The 27,075-nt window shown below is 36.6% G+C and overlaps 1 protein-coding gene and 1 pseudogene across 1 annotated transcript in view; both read right to left on the bottom strand.

Annotated features, from left to right (window-relative positions):
* The window catches only part of PTPRD (protein tyrosine phosphatase receptor type D), a 1,111,022-nt gene that overhangs the window by 794,232 nt on the left and 289,715 nt on the right, over positions 1-27,075 (bottom strand). The gene's annotated exons all lie outside the window — the stretch shown is intronic.
* LOC117999016 lies at positions 609-3,707 on the bottom strand (annotated as a pseudogene).

Below are 27,075 nucleotides of genomic sequence, written 5' to 3'. Positions count from 1 at the left end.
TGTTAACATAGTATCTGGATCCAGGTAGGCTCTTCATAAACTTTCTAGTTCATCCATAAAACAATACATTAAGGGGTGAATACTACTTTTAAAGTACTTTATACTCCCACATTTCAACTCAGGAAAGGAGTGGTCATGATTCTGCTCCTTCAGGATGAAAACTGTAACTGCCAGCTTTCTGAATATTTCTGCTATTTATCTTTTAAAGTGGCCAAAAGGAGCCAGGACTTCAGTATTAAAATGTAAAAGTTGCCCCCATTCCACATCTTTGGTATAGACATCAACTACAATAATCTGACTATCCACACCACAGAGACATGGCACATTTTGTAATTAGAAGTGTTTGTGATTTTCTTTTGGACCATGTAAACAGAGGGAAATGCCTTGGGAAACAACTTTGTTTTTTCCCTCATTTCTCTTAAATATACCTGTGCACGATCAGTTCTCCCTTTGATCAACTCCATGAAGAGAAAAAAACAGAGTGGACCAAAGTTATTGCTTTCACTCCCCTCTTTGTGCCCTTTTCTTTTTCCTTTTCCTTGCATTCCTGCTTAGCTAGTTTGTCTCTCTCCCTCTGCAGCCTGTCCTGTTCCTTCCTCCTTTGGGACTCATCCCAAAGCGGGTCTTACTCCAGTTTTCTGGCATTGAGGACATCTTCCACATTGGTGTTTCAGAATAGAGAATTATCAGAACCAAGATTCACTGTGGTGGCACCTGAATCATCCTTCTCATCCTTCACATCTTCTGCATCTGTCACACCAGCATACTGGGCCAGGAGTGCAGCTTTTCCCTGCTTCTCCCCTTCTGACACCGTCCTGGGCTTCACCACAATCTGTGCCTGCTTCTAAAGTTAGGGGGCAATGGCCTGTATCTCATCTTTTTTTTTTTTTTTCACTTTGGTAAGAACATTCTGACTTTCCGACCATTGTTCCACAATCTCCTTACAGATGTTAAGAAGAGAATCTTCTTCCAAGAAGGCAGGGAGGATACCCTATAGAGAGTCCTGCTTCTCTTCTTCCTCCTCCTCCTGCAGGACACCAAGATGTAGGATCCCTAAATGGCTCAGTCCACTCCCAGCACCTGGAACTATCCATCCATCTATGACTCGAGACCCAAAGCCACTGCCCCTGCCATTGCCTTCACCCAAGGCAGCTGCAAACACTTCACTGGGCGCTGCCCAGTGTCACGATCCTCAAATTGTTTTTGATTATGAACTGTGTGTCTTTAATCACAAAATCATTCTGGGACTGGACCACATGAATAATGGTGGCTACTGCTTCTTCTTCTTCTTCTTCTTCTTCTTCTTCTTCTTCTTCTTCTTCTTCTTCTTCTTCTTCTTCTCCATAATGGCTTGTTAAATATCACACATTTCTAATCATGCCCAGGTTGATTAGTGAAGATGTCAATATTACTTAGGTCTGGAGTGGATGTAATTGTGATTTTTTAAGCCTGATATTTGGTTGACAGATGGCAGCTTCAGATAAAACAATAATATTGGGCAGCCTGGCACTTTTATACAAACTTGAAAAACATTTCAGTTTTCTGAAGTGGGGTAATACTAATGATGGCTCTTGAACAAGGCTATACCTTTGCTCAAAACATCACTAATTTAAAGTTGCATCCTTACAATTGAGTTACTGCACATTTGAAATAACTCTTAATGAGTTTTTGATGATATCTTATTCCATTGACAATACTGAGAAATTAAAGATTTTTTTTCTTACTAATATTGGCACATTTTTCTGGAGTTCTGCATTTCTGTTAGATCTCCAATCATGGTAAGATTCTGTTTCTGATTAAAGTTTTATTAATAAAAAAATACATTTTTACTATTGCAAATTATTTCCTAGACTTCAATAGTCTTGGAAGCATTCTTGGTAACTTTAATATGGGCAATTGTCCCACTATAATTAAAAACGGTTCTCGGGGCACCTGGGTGGCTCAGTCGTTAAGTGTCTGCCTTTGGCTCAGGTCATGGTCCCACGGTCTTGGTATCAGGTCCCACATCGGGCTCTCTGCTCGGCGGAAGCCTGCTTCTCCCTCTCCCACTCCCCCTGCTTGTGTTCCCTCTCTCACTGTATCTCTCTCTGTCAAATAAATAAAATCTTTAAAAACAAAACAAAACAAAACACGGTTCTCATCTCCAGAATCAACTCTTAAAACTGCTTTTGCACAGCAGTAGTCCTATCAGCACCTAGGACAGTTCCAAACACGCCATTCATTGGGGGATAAGTAAATGAGTAGTCATGGAGAGTGACTTAAATACAAAGCAAACAGTAACAAACACTAAATTTGCACAAATTCTCATTCACAAAAAGAAACTAAACAAAACCTAATAGAACAAGCCAATGGTGTAGTGCATGATACCCTGGAACACTGAGCTTCCTGAGGTTTGGGGCAAATCGGATATTGCTTACTTTCAGGATTAGTCTATATATTATTTACCATCATGCTTAAGAATCAATTGGTTGTTGTGTGGGGTGTGGGAATAAGACACACCAAGATCACTAAATTAAAATATTCTTTTTCCCCCTTGTCTCTCTAATGTCATATTCTATCTGCCAGGATTATACACTGGTTACTGAGTATCTCTGCAACCTTCTTTTCTCTCTGTTCACCTTTGGGATTCTCCTCCAGTGAGAGAGTAATGCCTCTGTAGAACATTTGCTCCTAAGTTAAATTTTTATTTTCCGGGGGGGAAGGTTAATAGTGTTTTGAATGAAAACAAAACACGAAGCTCACTATTGTTATAAACATGCTAATGTTAAACCACTATCATGTACTTCTACTTCTCAGAAATAATGCTTTTTCAAATGCTAAGAGTATTCTCTGTTGTAGAGCAAAGGTCTTCTCTACAGATAATACTACTGAGAACTAAAGCAGACACAGATATTGAAATGGTGATACTTTATTCATGACCATATGCTGCTACTGATTTCTGCAGCAAGACATGTATAAATTTATTCCTTTTTTTCTTCCTCTGTTTCAATAGACTCATAATTATCAAGAGTACAGCATGTAATAAGTAGATGAATGATAAGTAATCTAATATTCACTGATTGATATTCAGCAGCTACTATATTACTCTTATCCTGCATGGGTATGTGAAATGTATTCATAAGAAAATGTGATTTAGAAACTAAGTATAATAGCTATTTTCTTCACTTATAACTTACATGAAAAAAGCTATGATTTGGAAATATTAGAGATACGATATTTAGAACAAATCCAAAGTACAGGGAAAAAGACAACGGATCTGAAAGAAATATGAACTTAATAAACATCCACTGAGTTTGCATTGTGCGCAATGTGCTTTAAATATAAAGATGGTTAATACTTAAGAATTTAGAGACACAAATTAAAAATTATGATGATCTCCAACCATATCAATTATTTCATCAAATATAAATGTTCTAAACACACCAATTAAAATACAAATATTTTCAGATTGGATTAAAATGCTATTGAAAAGAAACCCACTGTAAATAAAAGGACATAGCTAGGTTACAAGTAAAAGTATAAGAAAAGGTATAATCTGTAAGTACCAACAAAAAGAAAGTTGAAGTGGGCTATTTTGGTATCAGACAAAGTAGGCTTCAGAACAGGGATGAAGAGAGACATTCCACAGTGAAAAGTGGGTCAAATCACCAGGAAGACATAACAATCTTACATGTGTAAGCACCTAACACCAGAGCTTCAAAATACATGTAGCAAAAACTAAAAGAACTGAAAGGAGATCAAATAAGTAAATCCGCAATCTTAACTGAAAACTTTGATGTTCTTTGCTTAACAACTGATAAAAAAATGAGGTAGAAAATCAGTAAGTATGTAGGAGGTCTGAGTAACACTATTAACTAACTTGAATTAATTGGTATAAATAAAACAATCCATCCAACAAGCACAGAACACCTATTATTTTTAATTGCATAAAGAATATTCACCATAATAGACTATACCCTGGGCCATAAAATAAACCTGGAAAATGTAAAATAAAAGAAATTACATAAATAGTGTTTTCTTTCTGTAACTTATTAAAGTAGAAATCAGGGGGGAGGAGCAAGATGGGGGAAGATTAGGAGTCCTAAATTTTGTCTGGTCGCAGGAGTTCAGCTGGATAGGGATCAAACCATTCTGAACACCTACAAACTCAACAGGAAATCAAAGAAAAGAATAGCAGCAACTCTCTGAACAGAAAAGCAACCACTTTCTGGAAGGTAGAATGTGCAGAGAAATGAATCCGAGGCAATATTTGGGAAGATAGACCTCGAGGGGCGGGAGCCTTCATCAGCCTGCTACAGGCAAATGATAGAGCAGCAGAGCACAAAACAGAAACTTTTAGAATTCAGCTCCGCTGAGGGACATCACTCCAGTGGCCAAGCGGGGGGGTGGAACCCTTGCTGGACAGTGTGGTCTCTGGACCGTTGGGGTCACAGGAAAACCAGGGTGCCTGAGTACAGCAGAGCTCCCAGGTATTGGAGTGGGGGAGCCGGCTACAGAGATGGAGCCAAGGAGTGGGCTCTCATCTTGGGGTGGCCACAAACCCTGATCCACGGCATAGTCAGGCCATTGTGCTTACAGCAGGGACCCAAGAAGGGGCAGGTCTGGGGAGACTCCCCTTCCTCTCTGGGAGAAGCGGCGCAGGAGTGCATCACAGGAATCTGTTGGTTTTGGAGACTCCAAATAGGGTCCTGTGTCAGAGATAGAAACACTCGGTCGCAGGCTGGGTGAGCACGGAGTGCTGCCAGAGACCAGGGAGACAGGAGTGACTGACTGCTTTTCTCTGAGGGAGCACTGAGGAGTGGGGCCCTGAGTTCTTGGCCTCTCTGGGATGGAGATTGGGAAGCCACCATTTTCACTCTCATCCTCCAAAGCTGTACTGAAAGCTTGCAGGGAACAAAAGCTCTGGAGAGCAAACCCCAGCAGATTACCTAGCCTGGACCTGGCAAGGGTGGGGTAAATCCACCTCCAGCAAAGACATTTGAGAACCACTGCAACAGCCCTCCCCCCGCCCCCCGGAAGATCAACAAGAACAGCCAGGTAAGACCAAGTTTATCAATCACTGAGAACGGCAGAACTCCAGCACTAGGGGAATACTGCACATAGAATCCATGGCTTTTTTCCCATGATTCCTTAGTCTTTCAAAGTTAATTTTTTAATTTTCTTTTTTTTTTATTTTTCTTTGAATTTTTCGTTATCCCTTTTTCAACCAACATCTTATCAATCCCTTCTTTAAAAAATCTTTTTTATTTTACATTTTCAGAGTCATATTCTATCCCTTCATAGTAGTTAACCTTAATTTTGGTATATATATAAGTTGTTCTCTCTTTAAAATTTTGGGATACAGTTTCTTCTAACAGAAAAAAATATACCCTAAATCTCTAGTGTATGGCTTTGTTGTAGTCTCCTGCCTGATCACATTCTCTCCCCTTTTTTTTTAAATCCTATTCTTTCTTTTTTTAACCGACATCTTATCTTATCAATTCCTTTTACAAAATCTTTTATAATTTTCATCCTTACAGTCATATCCCATCCCTTCATCGTATTTACCCTTATTTTTGTACATATATAAGGTTTTCTTTCTTTAAAATTTTGGGAGGCGCTTTCTTCTAACAGATGAAAATATGCCCAAAATCTAGTGTGTGGCACAGATCTATGCACCAGCCTGATCATATTTGATCATATTCTGTTTCTTCCTTGTTTGTTTGTTTATTTTTTATCTTTTTCTTTTTCTTCTTTTTTTCTTTTTTCTTTCTTTACCTTTCTTTTCCCCCAGTTTCAGGTCTCTACTGATTTGTTTAGTGTATATTTTTCTGGGGTCATTGTTACCCTGTTAACATTTTGTTCTCTCATTCATCTATTCTCCTCTGGACAAAATGACAAGATGGAAAAAATCACCTCAAAAGAAAAGAACAAGTGGCAGTACTACCTGTCAGGGACTTATTCAATATGGACATTATTATGCTATTGGAACTAGAGTTCAGAATGATGATTTAAAAGATACTAGCTGGGCTTGAAAAAAACACGGAAGATATTAGAGAAACCCTTTCTGGGAAAGGAAAGAACTAAAATCTAACCAACTTGAAATCAAAAAGGCTATTAATGAGGTACAATCAAAAATGGAGGCTCTCACTGCTAGGATAAATGAGGCAGAAGAGAGAATTAGTGATATAGAAGACCAAATGATGGAAAATAAAGAAGCTGAGAAAAAGAGAGATAAACAACTACTGGATCATGAGGGCAGAATTCGAGAGAGAAATGATACCATAAGACGAAACAACATTAGAATAATTGGGTTCCCAGATGAAGAAGAAAGAGAGAGAGGGGCAGAAGGTATATTGGAGCAAATTATAGCAGAGAACTTCCCTAATTTGGGGAAGGAAACAGGCATCAAAATCCAGGAGGCACAGAGAACCCCCCTCAATATCAATAAAAATAGGTCAACACCCCGACATCTAATAGTAAAACTTACAAGTCTCAGAGACAAAGAGAAAATCCTGAAAGCAGCTCCGGAGAAGAGATCTGTAACCTACAATAGTAGAAACATTAGATTGGCAACAGATCTATCCACAGAGACCTGGCAGGCCAGAAAGGACTGGCAGGATATATTCAAAGCACTAAATGAGAAAAAATATGCAGCCACGAATACTATATCCAGCTAGATTGTCACTGAAAATAGAAGGAGAAATAAAAAGCTTCCAGGACAAACAAAAACTAAAGGAATTTGCATACATGAAACCAGCCCTACAAGAAATATTAAAAGGGGTACTCTAAGCAAAGAGAGACCCTAAAAGCAACATAGACCAGAAAGGAACACAGGCAATATACAGTAGCAGTCACCTTACAGGCAATACAATGGCACTAAATTCATATCTTTCAATAGTTACCCTGAATGAAAATGGGCTCAATGCCCCAATCAAAAGACACAGGGTATCAGATTGTATAAAAAAACAAGACCCATCAATATGCTGTTTGCAAGAGACTCATTTTAGAACCAAAGACACCCCCAGATTGAAAGTGAGGGGGTGGAAAACAATTTAACATGCTAATGGACACCAAAAGAAAGCTGGGGTGGCAATCCTTATATCAGACAAATAAGATTTTAAACCAAAGACTATAGTAAGAGATTAGGAAGGACACTATATCATACTTAAAGGTTCTATCCAACAAGAAGATCTAACAATTGTAAATATCTATGCCCCTAACATGGGAGCAGCCAATTATATAAGGCAATTAATAACAAAAGCAAAGAAACACATCAACAATACAGTAATAGTAGGGGACTTTAACAACCCGCTCACTGAAATGGACAGATCATCTAAGCAAATGATCAACAAGGAAATAAAGACTTTAAATGACACACTGGACCAAATGGACTTCACAGACATATTCAGAACATTCCATCCCAAAGCAACAGAATACACATTCTTCTTGAGTGCCCATGGAACATTCTCCAGAATAGATCACATCCTAGGTCACAAATCAGGTCTCAACCGGTACCAAAAGATTGGGATCATTCCTTGCATATTTTCAGACCACAATGCTTTGAAAATAGAACTCAATCACAAGAGGAAAGTCGGAAAGAACTCAAACACATGGAGGCTATAGAGCATCCTAATAAAGAATGAATGGGTCAACCAGGAAATTAAAGAAGAATGAAAAAAAATTCATGGAAACCAATGAAAATGAAAACGCAAGTATTCAACATCTTTGGGATACAACAAAGGCAGTTCTAAGAGGAAAGTATATAGCAATACAAGCCTTTCTCAAGAAACAAGAAAGGTCTCAAATATATAACTTAACCCTACACCTAAAGGAGCTGGAGAAAGAATAGCAAATAAAGCCTAAACCCAGCAGGAGGAAGAGAAATAATAAAGATCAGAGCAGAAATCAAGAAATAGAAACCAAAAGAATAGTAGAACAGATCAACAAAACTAGGAGCTGGTTCTTTGAAAGAATTAACAAGATTGATAAACCCCTGGCCAGATTATCAAAAAGAAAAGAAAAATGACCCAAATAAATAAAATCATGAATGAAAGAGGAGAGATCACAGCCAACACCAAAGAAATACAAACAATTATAAGAACATACTATGAGCAACTACATGCCGACGAATTAGATAATCTGGAAGAAATGGATGCATTCCTAGAGATGTATCAACTGCCAAAACTGAACCAGGAAGAAATAGAAAACCTGAACAGATCTATAACCACTAAGGAAATTGAAGCAGTCATCAAAAATCTCCCAACAAACCAAAGCCCAGAGCCAGGTGGCTTCCCAGGGGAATTTTACCAAACATTTCAAGAAGAATTAATACCTCTTCTTCTGAAACTGTTCCAAAAAATAGAAACGGAAGGAAAACTTCCAAACTCGTTTTATGAGGCCACCATTACCTTGATCCCCAAACCAGACATAGACCCCATCAAAAAGGAGAATTACAGACCAATATCCTCGATGAACATGGATGCAAAATTCTCACCAAAATACTAGCCAATAGGATGCAACAGGACATTAAAAGGATTATTCACCATGACCAAGTGGGATTTATCCCTGGGCTGCAAGGTTGGTTCAACATCCACAAATCGATCAATGTCATACAATACATTAATAAAAGAAAGAACAAGAACCATGCAATCCTCTCAATAGATGCAGAAAAAGCATTTGACAAAGTACAGCATCCTTTCTTGATCAAAACTCTTCAGAGGATAGGGATAGAGGGTACATACCTCAATATCATAAAAGCCATCTATGAAAAACCCACAGCAAATATCATTCTCAATGGAGAAAGACTGAGATCTTTCCCCCTAAGGTCAGGAAAACGGCAGGGATGTCCACTATCACCACTGCTATTCAACATAGTATTAGAAGTCCTAGCCATAGCAATCAGACAACAAAAAGAAATCAAAGGCATCCAAATCGGCACAGAAGAAGTCAAACGCTCACTGTTTGCAGATGATACGATACTTTAAGTGGAAAACCCAAAAGACTCCACCCCAAAACTGCTAGAACTCATACAGGAATTCAGTAAAGTGGCAGGATACAAAATCAGTGCACAGCAATCTGCTGCATTCCTATACACCAACAACAGGACAGAAGAAAGAGAAATTATGGAGTCAATCCATTTATAATTGCCCCCAAAACCATAAGATACCTAGGAATAAATCTAAGCAAAGAGGCAAAGAATCTGTACTTAGAAAACTATAAAATACTCATGAAAGAAATTGAGGAAGACACAAAAAAATGGAAAAACGTTCCATTCACATGGACTGGAAAAACAAATACTGTGAAGATGTCAGTGCTACCTAGAGCAATCTACCCATTAATGCAATCCCTATCAAAATACCATCCACTGTTTTCAAAGAAATGGAACAAATAATCCTAAATTTGTATGGAACCAGAAAAGACCCCGAATAACCAGAGGAATGTTAAAAAAGAAAAGCAAAGCTGGTGGCATAACAATTCCGGACTTCAAACTGTATTACAAGACAGTATGGTACTGGCACAAAAACAGACACATAGATCAATGGAACAGAATAGAGAGCCCAGAAATGGACCTTCAACTCTGTGGTCAACTCATCTTCGACAAGGAAGGAAAGAATGTCCAATGGAAAAAAGATCGTCTCTTCAACCAATGATGTTGGGAAATTGGGCAGCCACAGGCAGAAGAATGAAACTGGACCATTTCCTTACACCACACACAAAATGGTTGAAAGACCTAAATGTGAGACAGGAGTCCATCAAAATCCTAAAGGAGAAGACAGGCAGCAACCTCTTCGACCTCAGCCACAGCAACTTCTTCCTAGAAATATCACTAAAGACAAGGGAAGCAAGGGCAAATATGAACTATTGACTTCATCAAGATAAAAAGCTTTTGCACAGCAAAGGAAACAGTCAACAAAACCAAAAGACACCTGACAGAGTGGGAGAAGATATTTGCAAATTACATATCAGATGAAGGGCTAGTATTCAAAATCTATTAAAACTTATCAAACTCAACCCCCAAAGAACAAGTAATCCAGTTAAGAATTGGGCACAAGACATGAACAGACATTTTTCCAAAGAAGACATCCAAATGGCCAATAGACACAAGAAAAAGTGCTCAACATCACTCGGCAGCAGGGAAATGTAAATCCAAACCTCAATGAGATACCACCTCACACCAGTCAGAATGGCTAAAATTAAAAGTCAGGAAACGGCAGATGTTGGCGAGGATGCGGAGAAAGGGAAATCCTCCTACAGTGTTGGTGGGAATGCAAGCTGGTGCAGCCACTCTGGAAAACAGTATGGAGGTTCCTCAAAAAGGTGAAAATAGAGCTGCTGTATGACCCAGCAATTGTACTACTGGGTATTTACCCCAAAGATATAAATGTAGTGATCTGAAGGGGTATGTGCACCCTGATGTTTATAGCAGCAATGTCCAGAATAGCCAAACTATGGAAAGAGCCAAGATGTCCACCAACAGATGAATGGATAAAGAAGAAGTGGTATATAGATACAATGGAATATTATGCAGCCATCAAAAAATGAAATCTTGCCATTTGCAATGACATAGGTGGATCTGGAGGGTATTTATGCTAAGTGAGATAAGTGAACCAGAGAAAGACATGTATCATATGATCTCACTGATATGAGGAATTCTTAATCTCAGGAAACAAACTGAGGGTTGCTGGAGTGATGGAGTGTTGGAGGGATGGGTTGGCTGAATGATAGACATTGGGGAGGGTATGTGCAATATGAGTGCTGTGAATTGTGTAAGACTGATGAATCACAGACCTGTACCTCTGAAACAAATAATGCAATATATATTAAGAAAAAAAAAGAAGATAGCAGGAGGGGAAGAATGAAGGGGGGTAAATCGGAGGGGGAGATGAGCTATGAGAGATGAGGGACTCTAAAAAACAAAGTGTGGGTTCTAGAGGGGAGGGCGGTGGGAGGATGGGTTAGCCTGGTGATGGGTATTAAGGAGGGCATGTTCTGCATGGAGCCCTGGGTGTTATGCACAAACAATGAATCATGAAACACTACATCAAAATCTAATGATGTAATGTATGGTAATTAACATAACAATAAAACATTAAAAAAAAAGAAGATGGTAGGAAGGGAAAAATGAAGGCATGGAAATTGGAGAGGGGGATGAACCATGAGAGACTATGGACTCTGAGAAATAAACTGAGCATTCTAGAGGGGAGGGGGTGGGGGGATGGGTTAGCCTGGTGATGGGTATTAAAGAGGGCACGTATTGAATGGAGCACTGGGTGTTATATGCAAACAATGAATCATAGAACACTACATCTAAAACTAATGATGTAATGTATGGGATTAACTTAACAATAAAAAATTTAAAAAAATAGTAGAAATCACTTTTTGAAAAATCCAAATTTCCCAGTATTTATAATTAAATAACACATTTACAAAGAAGCCATTGATAAACAAGAAGTCACAAGGGAAATTAGAAGCATTTTGAACTGAATAAAAATGAAAAAAAACAACATATCAAAATTTGTTGGATGTAGTTATAAAAGTATGTAGTGGGAAATTTATAGCATTGAATGATTATATTAGAAATGAAGAAAGTCTCGCATCAATTACCTAAGCTTAGCTTACATCTTAAGAAACTAGAAAGAGAAGAACAAGCAAAAGGAAGGAAATAATAAAGATAAGAGCAGAAATAAATAATTTGGAAAGTAGAAAACAATAAAGAATGCAATGAAACCATAAGACACTTATAAAACAGATCAATAAAGTTGATAAACCTCTATCCAGACTGATCAAAGGAGGAGGTGGGAAGGCACAAAATCAAGAATTAAAATGAGGACACGATCTCCAATCCTATATACATTAAATGGATAATAACGGGAATATTAAACTCAACTTGATGACCATAAATTCAACGGCTTAGATAAAATGGACTAGTTCTTTTTAGGACACAAAGTATCAAGGCTCACTCAGGAGAAACAAATGGCCTGAATAATCCTATGCCAGTTAAAGAAATTAAATGAGAATTTAAAACCTTTCAACAAAGAAAACTCCAGGTCTAGATGTCTTCCTCAGTAAATTCAATCACTTAACAAGAAAACAATTCCACACAAATTCTTCCAAAATATAGGAGAATAGGGAATACTTGCCAGCTCACTTTATGAGGCTAGCATTATGCTAATACTAAAATCAGACAAAGATATCACAGGAAAAGAAAATTATAAATTGATATCTCTCATGATCATAGATGTAAACATTCTAAAAAATAATAATAATAGCAAACCAAATCCGGCAATGTATTGATGTGAAAACACATCCTAACCAAATGGAGATTTTCTGAGGAATGCAAGAGTGGTTCAAGATTTGAAAATAACCCAGAAATTGATATCAACGTTCATTCATAGTATAAAAACACCTGCAGCAAACTAGGCATAGAAAGTAGTATCTTTGCTAATAGGTGGAATTTACAAAAAGCCTACAGCTAACTTCACACTTAATGTTCAAAGACTGAAGGCCTTCTTCCTCTAATTAGAAACAAGGTAAGGATGTCTGTTCTTACCACTTCTATTTAAGTCTTATTTTGTGTAATAACAAAATTTAAAAAAGAGGCCCCCAGATAGAAAGGAAGAAATAAACTGGTCTTTATTCACAGACAGCATGACTGTCTACATAGAAAATCTGAAGAAATCTATATTTTAAAAAAAAGCTAGTTGAATAAGAGTTGAATAAGTTTATGGCTGTAAAGTACAAGGTTGACATACAAAACTGAGAGGTATTTCTATTTTTAAGATGTTGATTCTCCCCAAACTTACCTATAAAATCAACACACTTTGTAATATAATAAGAAATATATCTCTGGTCATAGGCAAGGCCCAAGGAGGTTTCCTGTGTCTCTTTGTGGTTAAGAACACTGCTAGTACAGACAACCAGAAGATTCCGAGATCCTTCTCCATGTGACCTCCTGCAGGGGAAAGTCTTTAGAACTCCCAAGAGATAATTATGGACCTTTCTGAACTATGGAATGTGACATAATGGTTAAAATAAAAGTTTCGACAGTTATTTTCAAACACTAGTTTCTACACTGATTAGAAATTCTTGTGTGCCATGAGTCTTTCTGCAAGTCTGTCACATTGGATGTCAACTTTTTTTTTTAAGGTGGGTATTAGTATATTTATATTAATATGATTATTAGTATAAAGAATTGTGCCACCATCACAATTTTATTTTAAATCATTTCCATCACCCCCAAAAAGACACCTTATGCTCATTTGCAGTTGCTCCCCATTCCCATAATACCTGCCTCTTGTCCTAGGCAACCACTATGGTACTTCCTTTATCTATTGCGTATAAACGTAACCATACACTGTAGGGTCCTTGATGTTTGCCTTTTTTTCACTTACCCTGATGTTTTTGAGGATGTTAGCTTGTAGAAAACTACATAACATATAAATTATACTTGTCAGATGAAGAAGATATAATGATTTCTGTTTATTTTTTTTAAAAGATTTTTATTTATTTATTTGAGAGAGAGAGAGAGAACACAGCAGAGAGGAGGGGCAGAGGGAGAGGGAGCAGAGCTCTGTCCCTGAACAGGAACCCCGATGTGGGGCTCGATCCCAGGACCCTAGGACCATGACCTGAGCCGAAGGCAGATGCTTAACTGACTGAGCCACCTGGGCTGAGTTTGTTTAGTACAAAAGATTACTCCCAAAGGCTTCAGTTTAATTTCCTCCAAGACAATACATAAATTTTATCTAAATTGAAAAAACAATTATGAATCAATGTGATGTGCTATATAATAGGGGAGGTATATAAAATGCCATGAAATCTTTGTGAATGGGGCCATAATTGGCATGTTACCAATGAACTCCTAAATATCAAATATATAGTTATCCCCTATAGTTTCTCTGTTGCATCACATATTACTGAAAATATTATTAATCAATTACAATTAATTCACCAGCATTTGAAAATTGGGTGTTTTCCCATCAAAATATAGATTTTTCTCTTCTCTTGAAACACCAGAATATAAGGCAACACTTGGTTTGCACATATACAGGGCAAAAATTAGCTGGGTATGAGCAGTAGCTGATCCTTATACATAAAAGGTATGTTCTCTGGGATTTGCAGAAAACAGGTGTTATATTTTCTTGATTCCTGCCATGGTGGCTAAGTACTTGGGAAAAAAATGATTTATTCTAAAAGCAAATGCTGTATCAGCACTGTAATTAGGAGATTCAGATTGGATCCTGCAGCAAAAGTTAAGGGGTACTGAACTTGATAATCCTGAATTAACCTGGAAAGGATTTAAAATACCCACAGGTTAGTAACCACCATGGTTCCTAATGGAAGCAAGTGCAAATCCTCTCTGATGGAAATTATTGGGAAATGATTCTTTGTGTTCCTGTGTATCTTGTGAGTAGCAGCCCTGACTGTATTACAAACTATCTTTTCAAGTGTGTTTATATACTGAAAAGCTTTGGATCTATCTTTGGAAGATAGATATGGTACCTCCTTAACAAGTAAAGATAATGTTTGTACAGTATTCAACCCAATAAAGGCAATCTTTCCCTCTGGATCACAGGACAGGCATGCTTACTGACCACCATAAAAGAGTCAGGTTCCCTAAGGTCAAGGTTTCTCTCACATAACACACTACTTGCACAGGTATCACCAGACCCTCTTCACATGTCCCTGTGGGAATTTGGATTTGGGAAATCTGCATAAGAAAATGGCTACTGCTACTACTGTGAGTAATAAAGTCTTTCGTCTTTGACCCAAGAGTGTTGTATCTTCTGCCAGCATCTATGAAATTGTGGCAGGCTCAATTAATAGCTTGAATGTAGAGTAAAATGTCAGACCCTTCACAGTTCTCACTTTTAAAAGAAACATTTGGCTGTAACTATTAACATTCAAATGTATATGCAATTGGGTCAGGACACTTTATTTCTAAGTATCTAATTTAGAACCATATTCTCTCAAAGGCATAAAGGCACACTAGGATATTTATTGTAACATTGTTTAAACCTAAATACACACATAGGATAACTATTCTGGCTAAATTATATGACATCTATCATTTATATGAAATGACTATTTAATGTCCTATTATATAATCATGTAACTATAATGGCTAAATTATAGGACATCCATTGTTTATATGAAATGAGGTCAAGCTATACATACAGGAAAAATTTTCTGGACATGTATTTGAGAAAAGAAAGCAAATTCAAGAAATGCAAACTTCTGGTATAAAATCATGTTTATAAAAACATCCACAATATTCTGTGTGTGTGTATATATTTATAATTATATGCAATACACATACAATATAATTATATATTATATATATACATGTATCTATAAGTTTTGAGAGTTGCCTACTAAACTCTTAATATTATAACTAGAGAGAGAACTACAATTAGGAAGTAACTCTCCAGTGGTCAAGGGGTTTAATTTATCAGAAATGATTAAATGGGGTGCCTGGGTGGCTCAGTTGTTTAAGCGACTGCCTTCGGCTCAGGTCATGATCCTGGAGTCCCGGGATCGAGTCTCGCATCAGGCTCCCTGCTCGGCGGGGAGTCTGCCTCTCCCTCTGACTCTCCCCCTCTCATGCTCTCTCTCTATCACTATCTCTCTCAATAAATAAATAAAAATCTTTAAAAAAATGATTAAATGATTTAATCATTTTTAAAAGATATCAATATATTTACATAAAGCAAAGAAAATGTGTTTATATAGATGTTATGCAATTATTAAAAAATTAACAAATACTCATTATCCATTTATCTCCCAAAGGCACTCATCAAGGTGATTTTTTGTCTGCACATTGCATTTCTTTCTTTTCCTCCAAATGGTGATGTCCTCTCTTGTTTACTGTTCCTGATTTCTGTTCTTTTGTCCCATAAATATATTTATTATTATCAGTGTCACCGTAATTTATCTTAGTTATTATTTACATTTATTATTATGATTCTATATACTTGTAATAACATCAGCAAAGTTACTAATGATAAAATAATTATCCTAACAACTATGTTTATGATAGCCCAATGATTTATAACCTCTTTGCAAGTATGTGGATCTTACATATCATGAAAGAAAATATTAATTGATAAATTTTTGGAAATAAATTTAGACATTTTGTAGAGTTAATAATTTGAACATCTTACAAGCCACCAATTCCACTCCTACTGAGACTTTTAAACATGTTCTCCTGGAGAAATATACGAATATGTTTATGGTGGTATTGTCCATGTTATTAAAAAGCTGGAAACAGCTGAGATGTGGATAGACAAAATAATGGATACAAATCTTCATAGTACAGAGGAGTTATGTAATAGTGAAAAAGAACAAACTGTGGTTTCATAAAAAGTTGTGGGTAATTCTCAGAACCATAATATTGAGAGGAAAAAGAAAGTGAGAGATAATACTGGGTATGATGATATTTTAATGAAAAGAAGTTGCGTATGTGTTTGTGTGTGTAAACATGTGATAAAACTTCATAAAAGCCAAAACAATGATAAAAACAAAGCAGGTCATGCACATATTTGTTGGGGGCAGGTGATAGAAGAGGTAAGGAGTAACACCCAAATAAATGCAATCATATTGGTGATATTTTAGCTCTTCACTTTGGTGCTGGTTCATGATTAATAATTTTCTTTTTTTAAAGATTGTATTTATTTATTTGACAGAGAGAGACACAGCTAGAGAGGGAACACAAGCAGGGGGAGTGGGAGAGGGAGAAGCAGGCCCCCTGCCAAGCAGGGAGCCCGATGCAGGGCTCGATCCCAGCACCCCGAGATCATGACCTGAGCTGAAGGCAGACGCCTAACGACTGAGCCACCCAGGTGCCCTGATTAATAATTTTCTTATTTGCTTCATAATTTACAAATATATACAGAAGGAGTATGTATAGTCTTTCATATGTTTCAAAATGTTACACACCCATGTAAAAATACCTTGCATATCACCAATCATCTTTATGTTGAATAAATGTCTATGGATAGTACATGTTTTTGTTTTTGTAAGGAGATACCTTAACTTCTGCCCTGTTAGGCCTTGTGTTTATGGAGGTAAATAACATAATCTTTTTCTGTGTTAAAGGCCATGTGACCACATGCAAAGCAACATGACAATGTCTTCTTGAGTAACTATTAAGTGGGAGATAGGTATTTGCTTAAAAGATGCATTCCCACAATTGTGAATTATGGTTTAAGAATAAAAATATTTCATACCAGGGAACAACATAGGTGCTACTGGAAGCTTTATGCTGTGTAATAGAAGAGAGGATTATTTTTTTATGGCCCACGGTTTCTATGAATAGAATTAACCAGACACCAATTATCACCTCATTGAAAGGATAAGTCACTGTGACTTCTACAGCTGAGATCAAACTCATTTCTTTTGCAATGCAAATTAATTAGAGTCAGAGAGAGCTATACTGAGGGTTAGGATGCACTGCAAATTTGAAAAAGTCTGTATTTTAAGCAACTCAGGGTAAAATGTGTTCCAATTAGCATATAATGTTAATAAGCAATGATCTTATTTATACACAAGTACTTTAAAGAAATACTTTTAAAAGAAAACATTAAACAAGCCATAAAAAGTATTCTTTTTGTTATGACTGTAATTGAAGAAAGACAAAATTCAGCAGGTGTATTATTTATTTTTAACTGGCAAGCAGGCTCTACAGAAAGGGTTATCTTTACTTGAAAGTGTATTCCTCGGTGGTGAATAAAGAGAGATGGTTGGCTTCTTATCATAGCTCAAAAACATATCAGATAAATATGCCCACCAGCCTATTTGGACACAGCAGTAGATATTACCATCTGCTCCCAAATATGCCTGCAACCCTGTAGCTCTTCCATTTTGGCACCCGAATTTATGGGGAAGAGCATGATGTCCTAAGATATACTGATTTCTGAAAAGAGCCTTGAAAATGTATCCCTAGTGACACAGAGTTTTGTAAATAGCTGGGTTTACTTCAACCACCACTGTTTTTAGGGAGGGAATACCATTCTCACAACTCCTTTTTTTATGTTGGGATGGGATGACATGACCCAGAAAATTTAGTATCCTATTAGAATAAGCAGATAAACAGAACATTGCTCAGGAAGATGATCACCACATTTATTTGTTTGTACCAAATGAATGAAATGAGCAAAACAAAGGAAAATTTGACAGCAAAAATGGATACTATTAGCATCTTTACAGATAAGGTAAAAAGTCCAGGGAAAATGGCAGCCACATTCTGAAGGGAATGTTTCTCTCCTGCATCCAGAGACCTGCATCCAGGTCCATTTTCTCTTTCATATTATGTTTTGTCAGTCTTAGATATAAGAATCCGTAGCTAACTCACAGTGACATAATTTATAGTTCCGAATCTCATATTATATTTCCAATTTGGATTTCCAAATTCTTATTTGCACTGTGTGTATAATCACCCACAGTAATTTCATTAAGAATTTACAATTCATTAATTTGATTTCACATACATATAGACTCCTTGATATGAATACAGGTTTATTTTGTTAATTTTTATTGTACTTGATTATCTAAAAAGAATAAAATAGGTAATGTTTAAAAATCATAGAGCATACAGGAAGTTAATATGGAATTTGAACCAATTGACTAATATAAAGAAGAGAGAGAGAAAGAGGGAGAGAAAGAGAGAGAGAGAAAGACAGCAAGAGCTTCAACAAATAAACAATAATTATGTTCAGCAAATAAACAACTAGTATTGTAGTCATAATGAAGTATCTTTCAAAAAGACCTGAGCTTAAATTGATGCTAGTGAATTCAACTTCTGGGTGAAATTTGGGATAGTAGGTAGGTCCTTGTTTCTCTATTTCAAGAAGAGAGATAAACATTAATTACAGACAGATGATGTTCTTGAATAAGCAGAAGGATTTGCTGGCAGCTCTATAAAAATACACCTGTGCACATATGATTAGTATCCCCCCTCCCATGAAATCAAGAATAAGGATGGAAAAGGATTCTTAAGATATTCTTGATGCATTAAAGAGGTAGCAGAGCAGGGTGTGATGATAAAACCAAAGTGTCTGCACAAGATGGTCATGACTGACATTTATAAATTAGGGAAACTAATACAAGAATTATTATCTTTTGTAGCACCTGATTTAAAAAATTTCTGAAGCATTAAAACCATGCTATTATCCACAAACAATTTGAGAAGCTAAAGACATGATATGCATCTGTCACTTATGCATGTTACTCTACTCAGTTATTCCTAAACAACCATATGATTAACCCACATATACAGTAAATGAGAACGTTTTTTACTTTAAATCTTTTAATGTGGGAAGAAATTATTCCTTGACTGTACATATAGAAACTCCAGTTCCAATTATTCCAGAATTCTAGGATTACGAAATTTTTAAATATTTTTTTTCTAAGGCTCTTATCCTGAGTAATTTGATATGAGCTAAATACTGACACTCCCTGGCATGACAAGGCTATGACTTGCATTGACTTGCATGGTATTTGAAAGACAAACAAACAAGCAAACAACAACAAAGCCCACAACCATTTGGGGGTTGATTTGATTTAATACTTATCATAACCATCTGCCAAGACAATATACTTATCCATGTCTCAAAGGCAAGCATATAGAACCTCCTTTTATATTGAAATATTTTCCTAGTCTTATACAAGATTATTGAAGATCACAGCTGGGGTTTTATTGCATATGTTTTACAAATATCTAGGGTAGGGCTGCTACTCTATTTTTAATAGCTTTTTATTTTTAAGAGAGTCTTGTGATATAGTATTTCCTGTCACCCAGATAAAAAAGCAAGAAAGAGGAAGTCATGATGTGCTATTTTTTAATGAAGTAAAATTGATATATAACATTATATAATATGACCACCAACAGGTAGTACCTGGTGGGGCAATGATCTAAGCAGAAGAAAATGGCCAATTTGAGCCACTGAACCAAAATCATGCTGCTGTCACTGTGGCTTCTTCCAATTCATTGAAAGATAACTGCCAGCAAAGCAGTATAGAGAGAGGTGGCCTTCAGCCATTTGGCATTCACCAGCATGTAGGCCAGATCTGCTCCAAGAGCCTAATCACCATCAATCAGCAAGATAACAACTCATCCTCTCATTGATTTGGAACTGAAAGATTTGCTTTCCCACCATGGTTACTTATTACATAAATAATTTAGCCTATGTGGAAAAACATTTTCTTAAATATACAGAGTACAGTAGTTTTACAATGTGATCATATATGGAAGTTACTTAGAAATGATTTGCTCCCATGGAACAAATTAGCATATTTAGTAAATTAACCTGTTGGAGACTTTTTCTCAATTTGGGGAACAGCATTTTGATAAAAAGTAAAAATGTCACAAATGAAATAGCTACAAAACAAAATTTGTGATTTTCTAGACTTTTTATTTGGTGGGGTTAGATAATTTTCTAATCTCAGCTAGTCATTATTATTTTCTAACAGTTAACCCTCAGACACAATTTGAGAGAAAGGGCTTAATGGAAGTCTTTTTATCATTTAATTTCATTGACAAAGAGTTTTTTTGTGTTTCACCATACTAACTTTATGGACAGCTCAATGATACTTTATAAATTGTTTCAAGCAAATGTCTTTTGAAAAAGATTTATCAGGGGCACCTGGGTGGCTCAGTCGTTAAGCATCTGCCTTCGGCTCAGGTCATGATTCCGGGGTCCTGGGATTGAGCCCTGCATCAGGCTCCCTGTTCAGCGGGAAGCCTGCTTCTCCCTCTCCCACTCCCTCTGCTTGTGTTCCCTCTCTCACTGTGTCTCTCTCTGTCAAATAAATAAATAAAATCTTAAAAAAAAAAGAAAAAAAATGATCAGACCCCTGCTTGAATTCGAATGAAAAAATATTGATAACTCATTTGGATTAAGAGAAAATGTGGAATAAATAAATAAATATGTGATGAATTTAAGTAAGTTAAATGAAAATGTATTATTTTAAAGAAGCTAATTGCTCACAATAGTTCTTGCTTTAAATTTCATAAAAATAATGTGGAAAAAAAACTTTGATTATACTAAATCTCTTCTTTAAAGTATCCTATTTCCATAAAAAAAGAAACAAAAAAACAAAGAAATGACAATATAATCCTTCTCCAAGTTTTGCAGGTACTGAAACTTTCCATTTGAAGATGAAGCAGCTCTCCTAAACACAAAGCCATCACTGCAAATTGGTTTTGATAGGACAAAAGGAACTTTGAACATCAGATAAAACAAAACTTAGCAATTTTTTTGTAAGGGCTAAACAGTAAGTATTCAGGCTTGCAGGTCATACAGTCTCTGTCATAAGTTCTCAACTCTGCTGTTGTGACATCAAGCCAGCCAGACATTAACAAATGAATGAGCATGGCTGTGTTCCAATAAAACTGAATTTATGGGCAATGAAGTTTGAAATTCATATAGTTTTCATGTGCCATGAATATTATTCTTTAAAAAATTTCCCCCAAGCATTAAAAAAATGTAAAAACCATTCTTTTTTTAATTTTACATTTCTTAATTTTATTATGTTATGTTAATCACCATACATTACATCATTAGTTTTTGATGTAGTGTTCCATGATTCATTGTTTGTGTATAACACCCAGTGCTCCATTCAGCACGTGCCCTCTTCAATAGCCATCACCAGGCTAACCCATCCCCCCACTCCCTCCCCTTTAGAACCCTCAGTTTGTTTCTCAGAGTCCATAGTCTCTCATGGTTTGTCTCCCCCTCCGATTCCCCCCCTTCATTTTTCCCTTCCTACTATCTTCTTTTTTTAACATATAATGTATTATTTGTTTCAGAGGTACAGGTCTTTGATTCAGCAGTCTTAACACAATTCACAGCCCTCACCATAGCACACACCCTCCCCAATGTCTATCACCTAGCCACCCCATTCCTCCCACCCCACCCTCCACTCCAGCAACCCTCAGTTTGTTTCCTGAGATTAAGAATTCCTCATATCAGTGAGGTCATATGATACATGTCTTTCTCTGTTTGACTTATTTCACTCAGCATAATACCCTCCAGTTCCATCCACGTCACTGCAAATGGCAAGATTTCATTCCTTTTCATGGCTGCATAATATTCCATTGTGTGTGTGTGTGTGTGTTCTTTATCCACTCATCTGTCGATGGACATCTTGGCTCTTTCCATAGTTTGGCTATTGTGGCCACTGTAAAAACCACTCTTAGCTCACAGGCTCTACAAAAACAGGTGGTGAAGCACATTGGGCCAATGGACCATAGCCTACCAACCCCCGAGATAAATGAGGAAGTCTTGGTTTATATATATACTACATTCCTACTCAGTACATGTTTTGTGATGGTTGTTTGATGGTAATTAGGTTTGCAAAACAGTTATTTCTAAAGATACTCGAGCCCACTGTCATTTTCATGGAATGTGACTACTGTCAGCCAAAACAAGTGCTGTAAGAACCATTTTGGGGAGTATCTTGTGAGGACCTCGTGAAATAGGAGCTTGAAGATGCATTCTAATGGTCAATTGCATTGAAAGGTTTGGTACTTGGGGTGTCTTTACTTACTTTCTGCCTCACTGATATGAAACCATTCACTCAGTCATTTATTCACATAGTCATTCCTTTGTTTATTCTGTCATTCAACATTAAAGGCCATGCCTTTCTTAAGCACTGAAGAAACAGGTAAATTAGACATGATTCCTGAGCTGCAAATACTTATAATAGCTATGGGACAAAAAAACTAATAGCGGGCTCCCTGTGATATGTGTGAGATACCAGAAGAGAATCCCAGGACACCATGGAAGATGAAAGATGCCTTGGCAAGACAGAAAGTACAATGAAGACTTCAGAGAAACTAATCTGTTTAAGACATTTAAAGAAAAGAACACTCATTGCCTACAGCCTCAGATAATACATATAATATTTATTCATACTAAAGTAATAATAGCTTACATATTCTATACTCACAGAATTTCAAGAATGATAGATTAGTGGTAACTCATTTGGATTCTCAGATTTAACCAATGAGGAAAAAGAGGCCCCAAGAGGAGAAGTGGGAAGTTCAAGGTCACCCAGCTCTTTAGAGGTGACCTTATTAAATTTCAAAGTTCTTCAGTAGTAATTCAATATTGTTTCCAACACACTAAACCTTCTTTGCCTCTTCCATAGCTTTTTACTGATTGTACATTGTTTATTCTCTCTTTTCTATGCAGATGCTCTAAGTCAACTTGCAGAGCTCTTATCTTTTCTTCAGCAATTCCTTAATGATTATAGTTAATAAAATTGAGAAGATGAAATTGGAAATAGTGCTCAAATGGTGTTACCTTTTTTTGAATTTTCTGCTGATCTGAAGTAAAAATACAATTACCTCAGCTCAAACTCAGCATATTGTGTTTTTCGTTCTAGGTTACTTCATAAATTGCAATTATCATCATTTGTGGCTCTCCACAAGATTATAGGTGACTGAGTACCTCATCAGCTAAGATCAGAATTTCCCATGGCACAAAACAAAACACTTGTATAATGATCTAGGAGAGTGGATTAAACATACTAAATGAGAGAGCTACACATTGAAAATGTTCGCAGGATTATCAGTTTAGCTTTTCAAATGCATTCAACTAAAGTGAAATTGATGTGGCTCTGCTTAAGTATCAGTACTATTTTAGAGTTTGACTTTTACATCTCTGACTTTCAGTATTTAAGGCTTTCACCATTTTCTTTCTTTTTTTTTTTTTTAAAGATTTTATTTATTTATTTGACAGAGACAGAGACAGCGAGAGCAGGAACACAAGCAGGGGGAGTGGGAGAGGAAGAAGCAGGCTCCCGGCTGAGCAGAGAGCCCGATGTGGGGCTCGATCCCAGGACCCTGGGATCATGACCTGAGCCGAAGGCAGTCGCTTAACCAACTGAGCCACCCAGGCGCCCGGCTTTCACCATTTTCAATGCTGAAGAACAGGATCTTCACTCTTGCCTCACCCCCCCCACCCCAATGATGGATGCATAATCTCTCTCTCCACCCAGTGTTCTTTCTGGTACATGAAGGGTAGGGGAAACAGGAGGAGGCATGCAGGTTCCTAAGGCAGAGTTTCTGTAGATCTTCAGGGTCTAGAGTTTTTATGCTTTCCTCTAGGACACTGCCCTTCAGAAAAGGCTGGGATGCCCAGAAAAATTTCCAGGGATTGAACATAGCAACTGCAAAAACTCAGTTCTGTGTGAAATGTTACTCAACATCATGACTATTATTGCTTAGTGGATCACTGATGTATTCCAGAGTTTCAAGCACATTATGTCACTTAATCTACACAAAATCTTATGAAACAGTTATTGTTATCTTGATACTTCTCAAATCACATCTGTAGTGCAGAGAAGTATACAGAATTTGGATGCTAAAGTTATAATAAAAATATCAATTATAAAAATAACAGGTATGCACTACTTACTATGTCTTAGAGATTCTTCTAAGTACTTTAAGCATGCTATTTATTTAATCTTTCTTATTTATTTATTTATCTTTAATCTTATTTAATCTTCACAGCATCCATAAGAGTTATCATCCCCATTTTGAGACTAAAAATCATCATTACATAATATGTTTAATGTCACAATTAATAGATGGCAGAACAAAGATTTGAACCAGACCGCCTGACTCTGGAGGTCACATGCCTAACCACTACACCACAAAAAGCTCTCATAAAAGACAGTCAATGAGGGTATTTATCTTTACTCAACCTATCTTCCATTGACAATAAAAAGGAAAAAAAAGTCTTATTTGCAGACTCCTACCTCTTTAATAGAGTTGTCATTTACCAAAATAATTCAAGTAATTGAGCAAACTCTTTAGTGGGTGGTTTAAATGTTTATACACACACGTATATATATATATATAATTATATCTATATCTATATCTATATCTATATCAATATATCAGTATGTGATAATTGTTCTCCTTATTTGTCCTGAAATCTATGGCTTATCCATCCCCATGGATTGAAATTTTTATGTAGTGCTTATTATCCTTGACAATATTTCTTCATAGGCAGTGTGATATACATGTGCATCTTGTGTTAATTTAATCTACACCCTATGGGAGGTCAGTTGGCTTAATTGAGAGAACATACTCCAGGGATAGCTAGCATTTTAAATCTTCTAATCAGAAGCCCACATTCCAAAGATATGCACTCCAGCTATCCTTATTGCTAATATTCTTATGTCTGATTAGCATCAGATTAGCATAATGTGTATTATGAATTATTTTTTTTTACTGATAAGGGTGCAAGAAATATTGTGCAGACTTTCTTGCCCTTGCAGGAATTGGGTGTAAGAACCTAGAGACCAGGTTACCTACACCTTTTCGAAGTGGCCAGAATCTGAAATGGTCTGGTGTATACCCAAAGATTCTGAGCATACTTGTCACCATGTTGAACCCTACTGATAACATATTTTTGCATTTGCCTCAAGCAAATCTTTCACATAGGTAGGGTCAAACCACTAAAAGGAGCTTACAGAGTAAGTTGCACACTTTTTTACCAGTAAATGTTAGTATGTGTGACCAAATTCCTTCTATTAAAGCCTCATTTTCATGTAACCTAGTTATAGGAGGAGACCTAAAACTCCTAATTGCCTCTACACTTAGAACTTTTATTTACCATAGGGCGCCTGGGTGGCTTAGTTGGTTAAGAACTTTTATTTACCATAAAACACCTACTAATTATAAATGACCAATTGCTTTAGACCAGTAGGCAGCAGGAGCTTGTTTGTGTGAGTACATACATGAGTGCATGTTTGCACGCACACACGTACAGATACACTTACAGGAGAATGGTAAAATAGTAGGAGTGGAATAGGAGACAGAATGGGGCTGCCAGCCATTTATATATGAGCTTATTTGTCCTTGTCCCTTAGGTTGGAAAGTTTTCATCCACAAATTCTCTTAAATTTCTTACTGGTGAGCAAGCTATTTGTCTTTGGCTACAGAGATGGTAACATGTTATTTATGATCCACACTTAACTACAGTTGTTCAGATCTCTGTCACCTCCAAGATTGATGGTTAAAATGCACTCTACTTTAGTCTACCCTCTTCAGCTTACATGCCTTTATTTGTTCTTTGAAAGCCTAAGCTGTGTATATTTCAGAGAAAAATCTAGTTTAAATGTTCTTCCTTTTACATTTTATGTGTGACAAATGTTCAAACCACTTTTCTCCCTCAAAATTTCCAACATTATTGCTTTTTTCCTTTATTCTAATGTTGCCATGCTTCTTCGTTATGTCTTTAAATTAAGAAAACCATTTAGTAAGCAATGTAATAAATACTTCTCTAAGCCCTTAGGACTTATATTATACAATACTATTTTTAAGCTGTTAGAATCATGGTTTTCTTGAATTATAGGTTTTCATTTAAAATCTATGTTCTTTGCATTTGTCTATATGAATTAAGCATTCTCTACTCTGAATGGTATTTCTTGAATTTTGTTTTCCTTCTTACCTTTTGTTTTTATTTTATGCTCTGGACTTAGCCATGGTCTTTTTCAACTAAGAGTGAAGATATATTGTAGAACCAACAGAACGTTTCATCTGACCCAGTCCAGAGTAAATAAATTAGTAAAAATAAAATCACTGGCAATAGTTTAGATAAATAATGCTGTGGTACAGTAACAAATAGTCCACAGTAAAAACAACAACAATATTATTTCTCACTCATGTGGAGTCCATTCAAGGCTAAGGGACAGTCCAGGATAGCTCTCTTCCATGTGGTGACTCAGGAATCCAGGCTGCTTTTATCCTGTGGTTATGCCGTTTGCAATACTTGGCCTATGTGTTTTCCAAGTCCATGTAAGGGACAGTTAGAAGGCCGTCGACTGGATCTTAAGTGCTTTGCTTATAAGTAACACATATTATTTTTCCTTATAGCACATTGTCTAGACCTAGTCAATGCCTGCTTAACTGTAAGTGGACTACGAAAACCAGGTGAGCTGTGACTGTCTCTGCTTAGTGTTCTCATAGAGGAAGAGCTATATGATTGCTGAGGCCCTCTGGTATGAATATTACTCACACCACTGGAATGCTAATAAATATTTAGGGGTGAGCATGCATCTAAGTGTTCAAAGTTATCC

This window comes from Mirounga leonina, unplaced genomic scaffold (genome assembly GCF_011800145.1).
Source record: "Mirounga leonina isolate KUSES-001 unplaced genomic scaffold, KU_Mleo_1.0 Mir_447, whole genome shotgun sequence".
In the NCBI taxonomy this organism is placed as follows: Eukaryota; Metazoa; Chordata; class Mammalia; order Carnivora; family Phocidae; genus Mirounga; species Mirounga leonina.
Note: the sequence above shows the minus strand (reverse complement) of the source record. Positions and strands in the feature narration are given on the sequence as shown.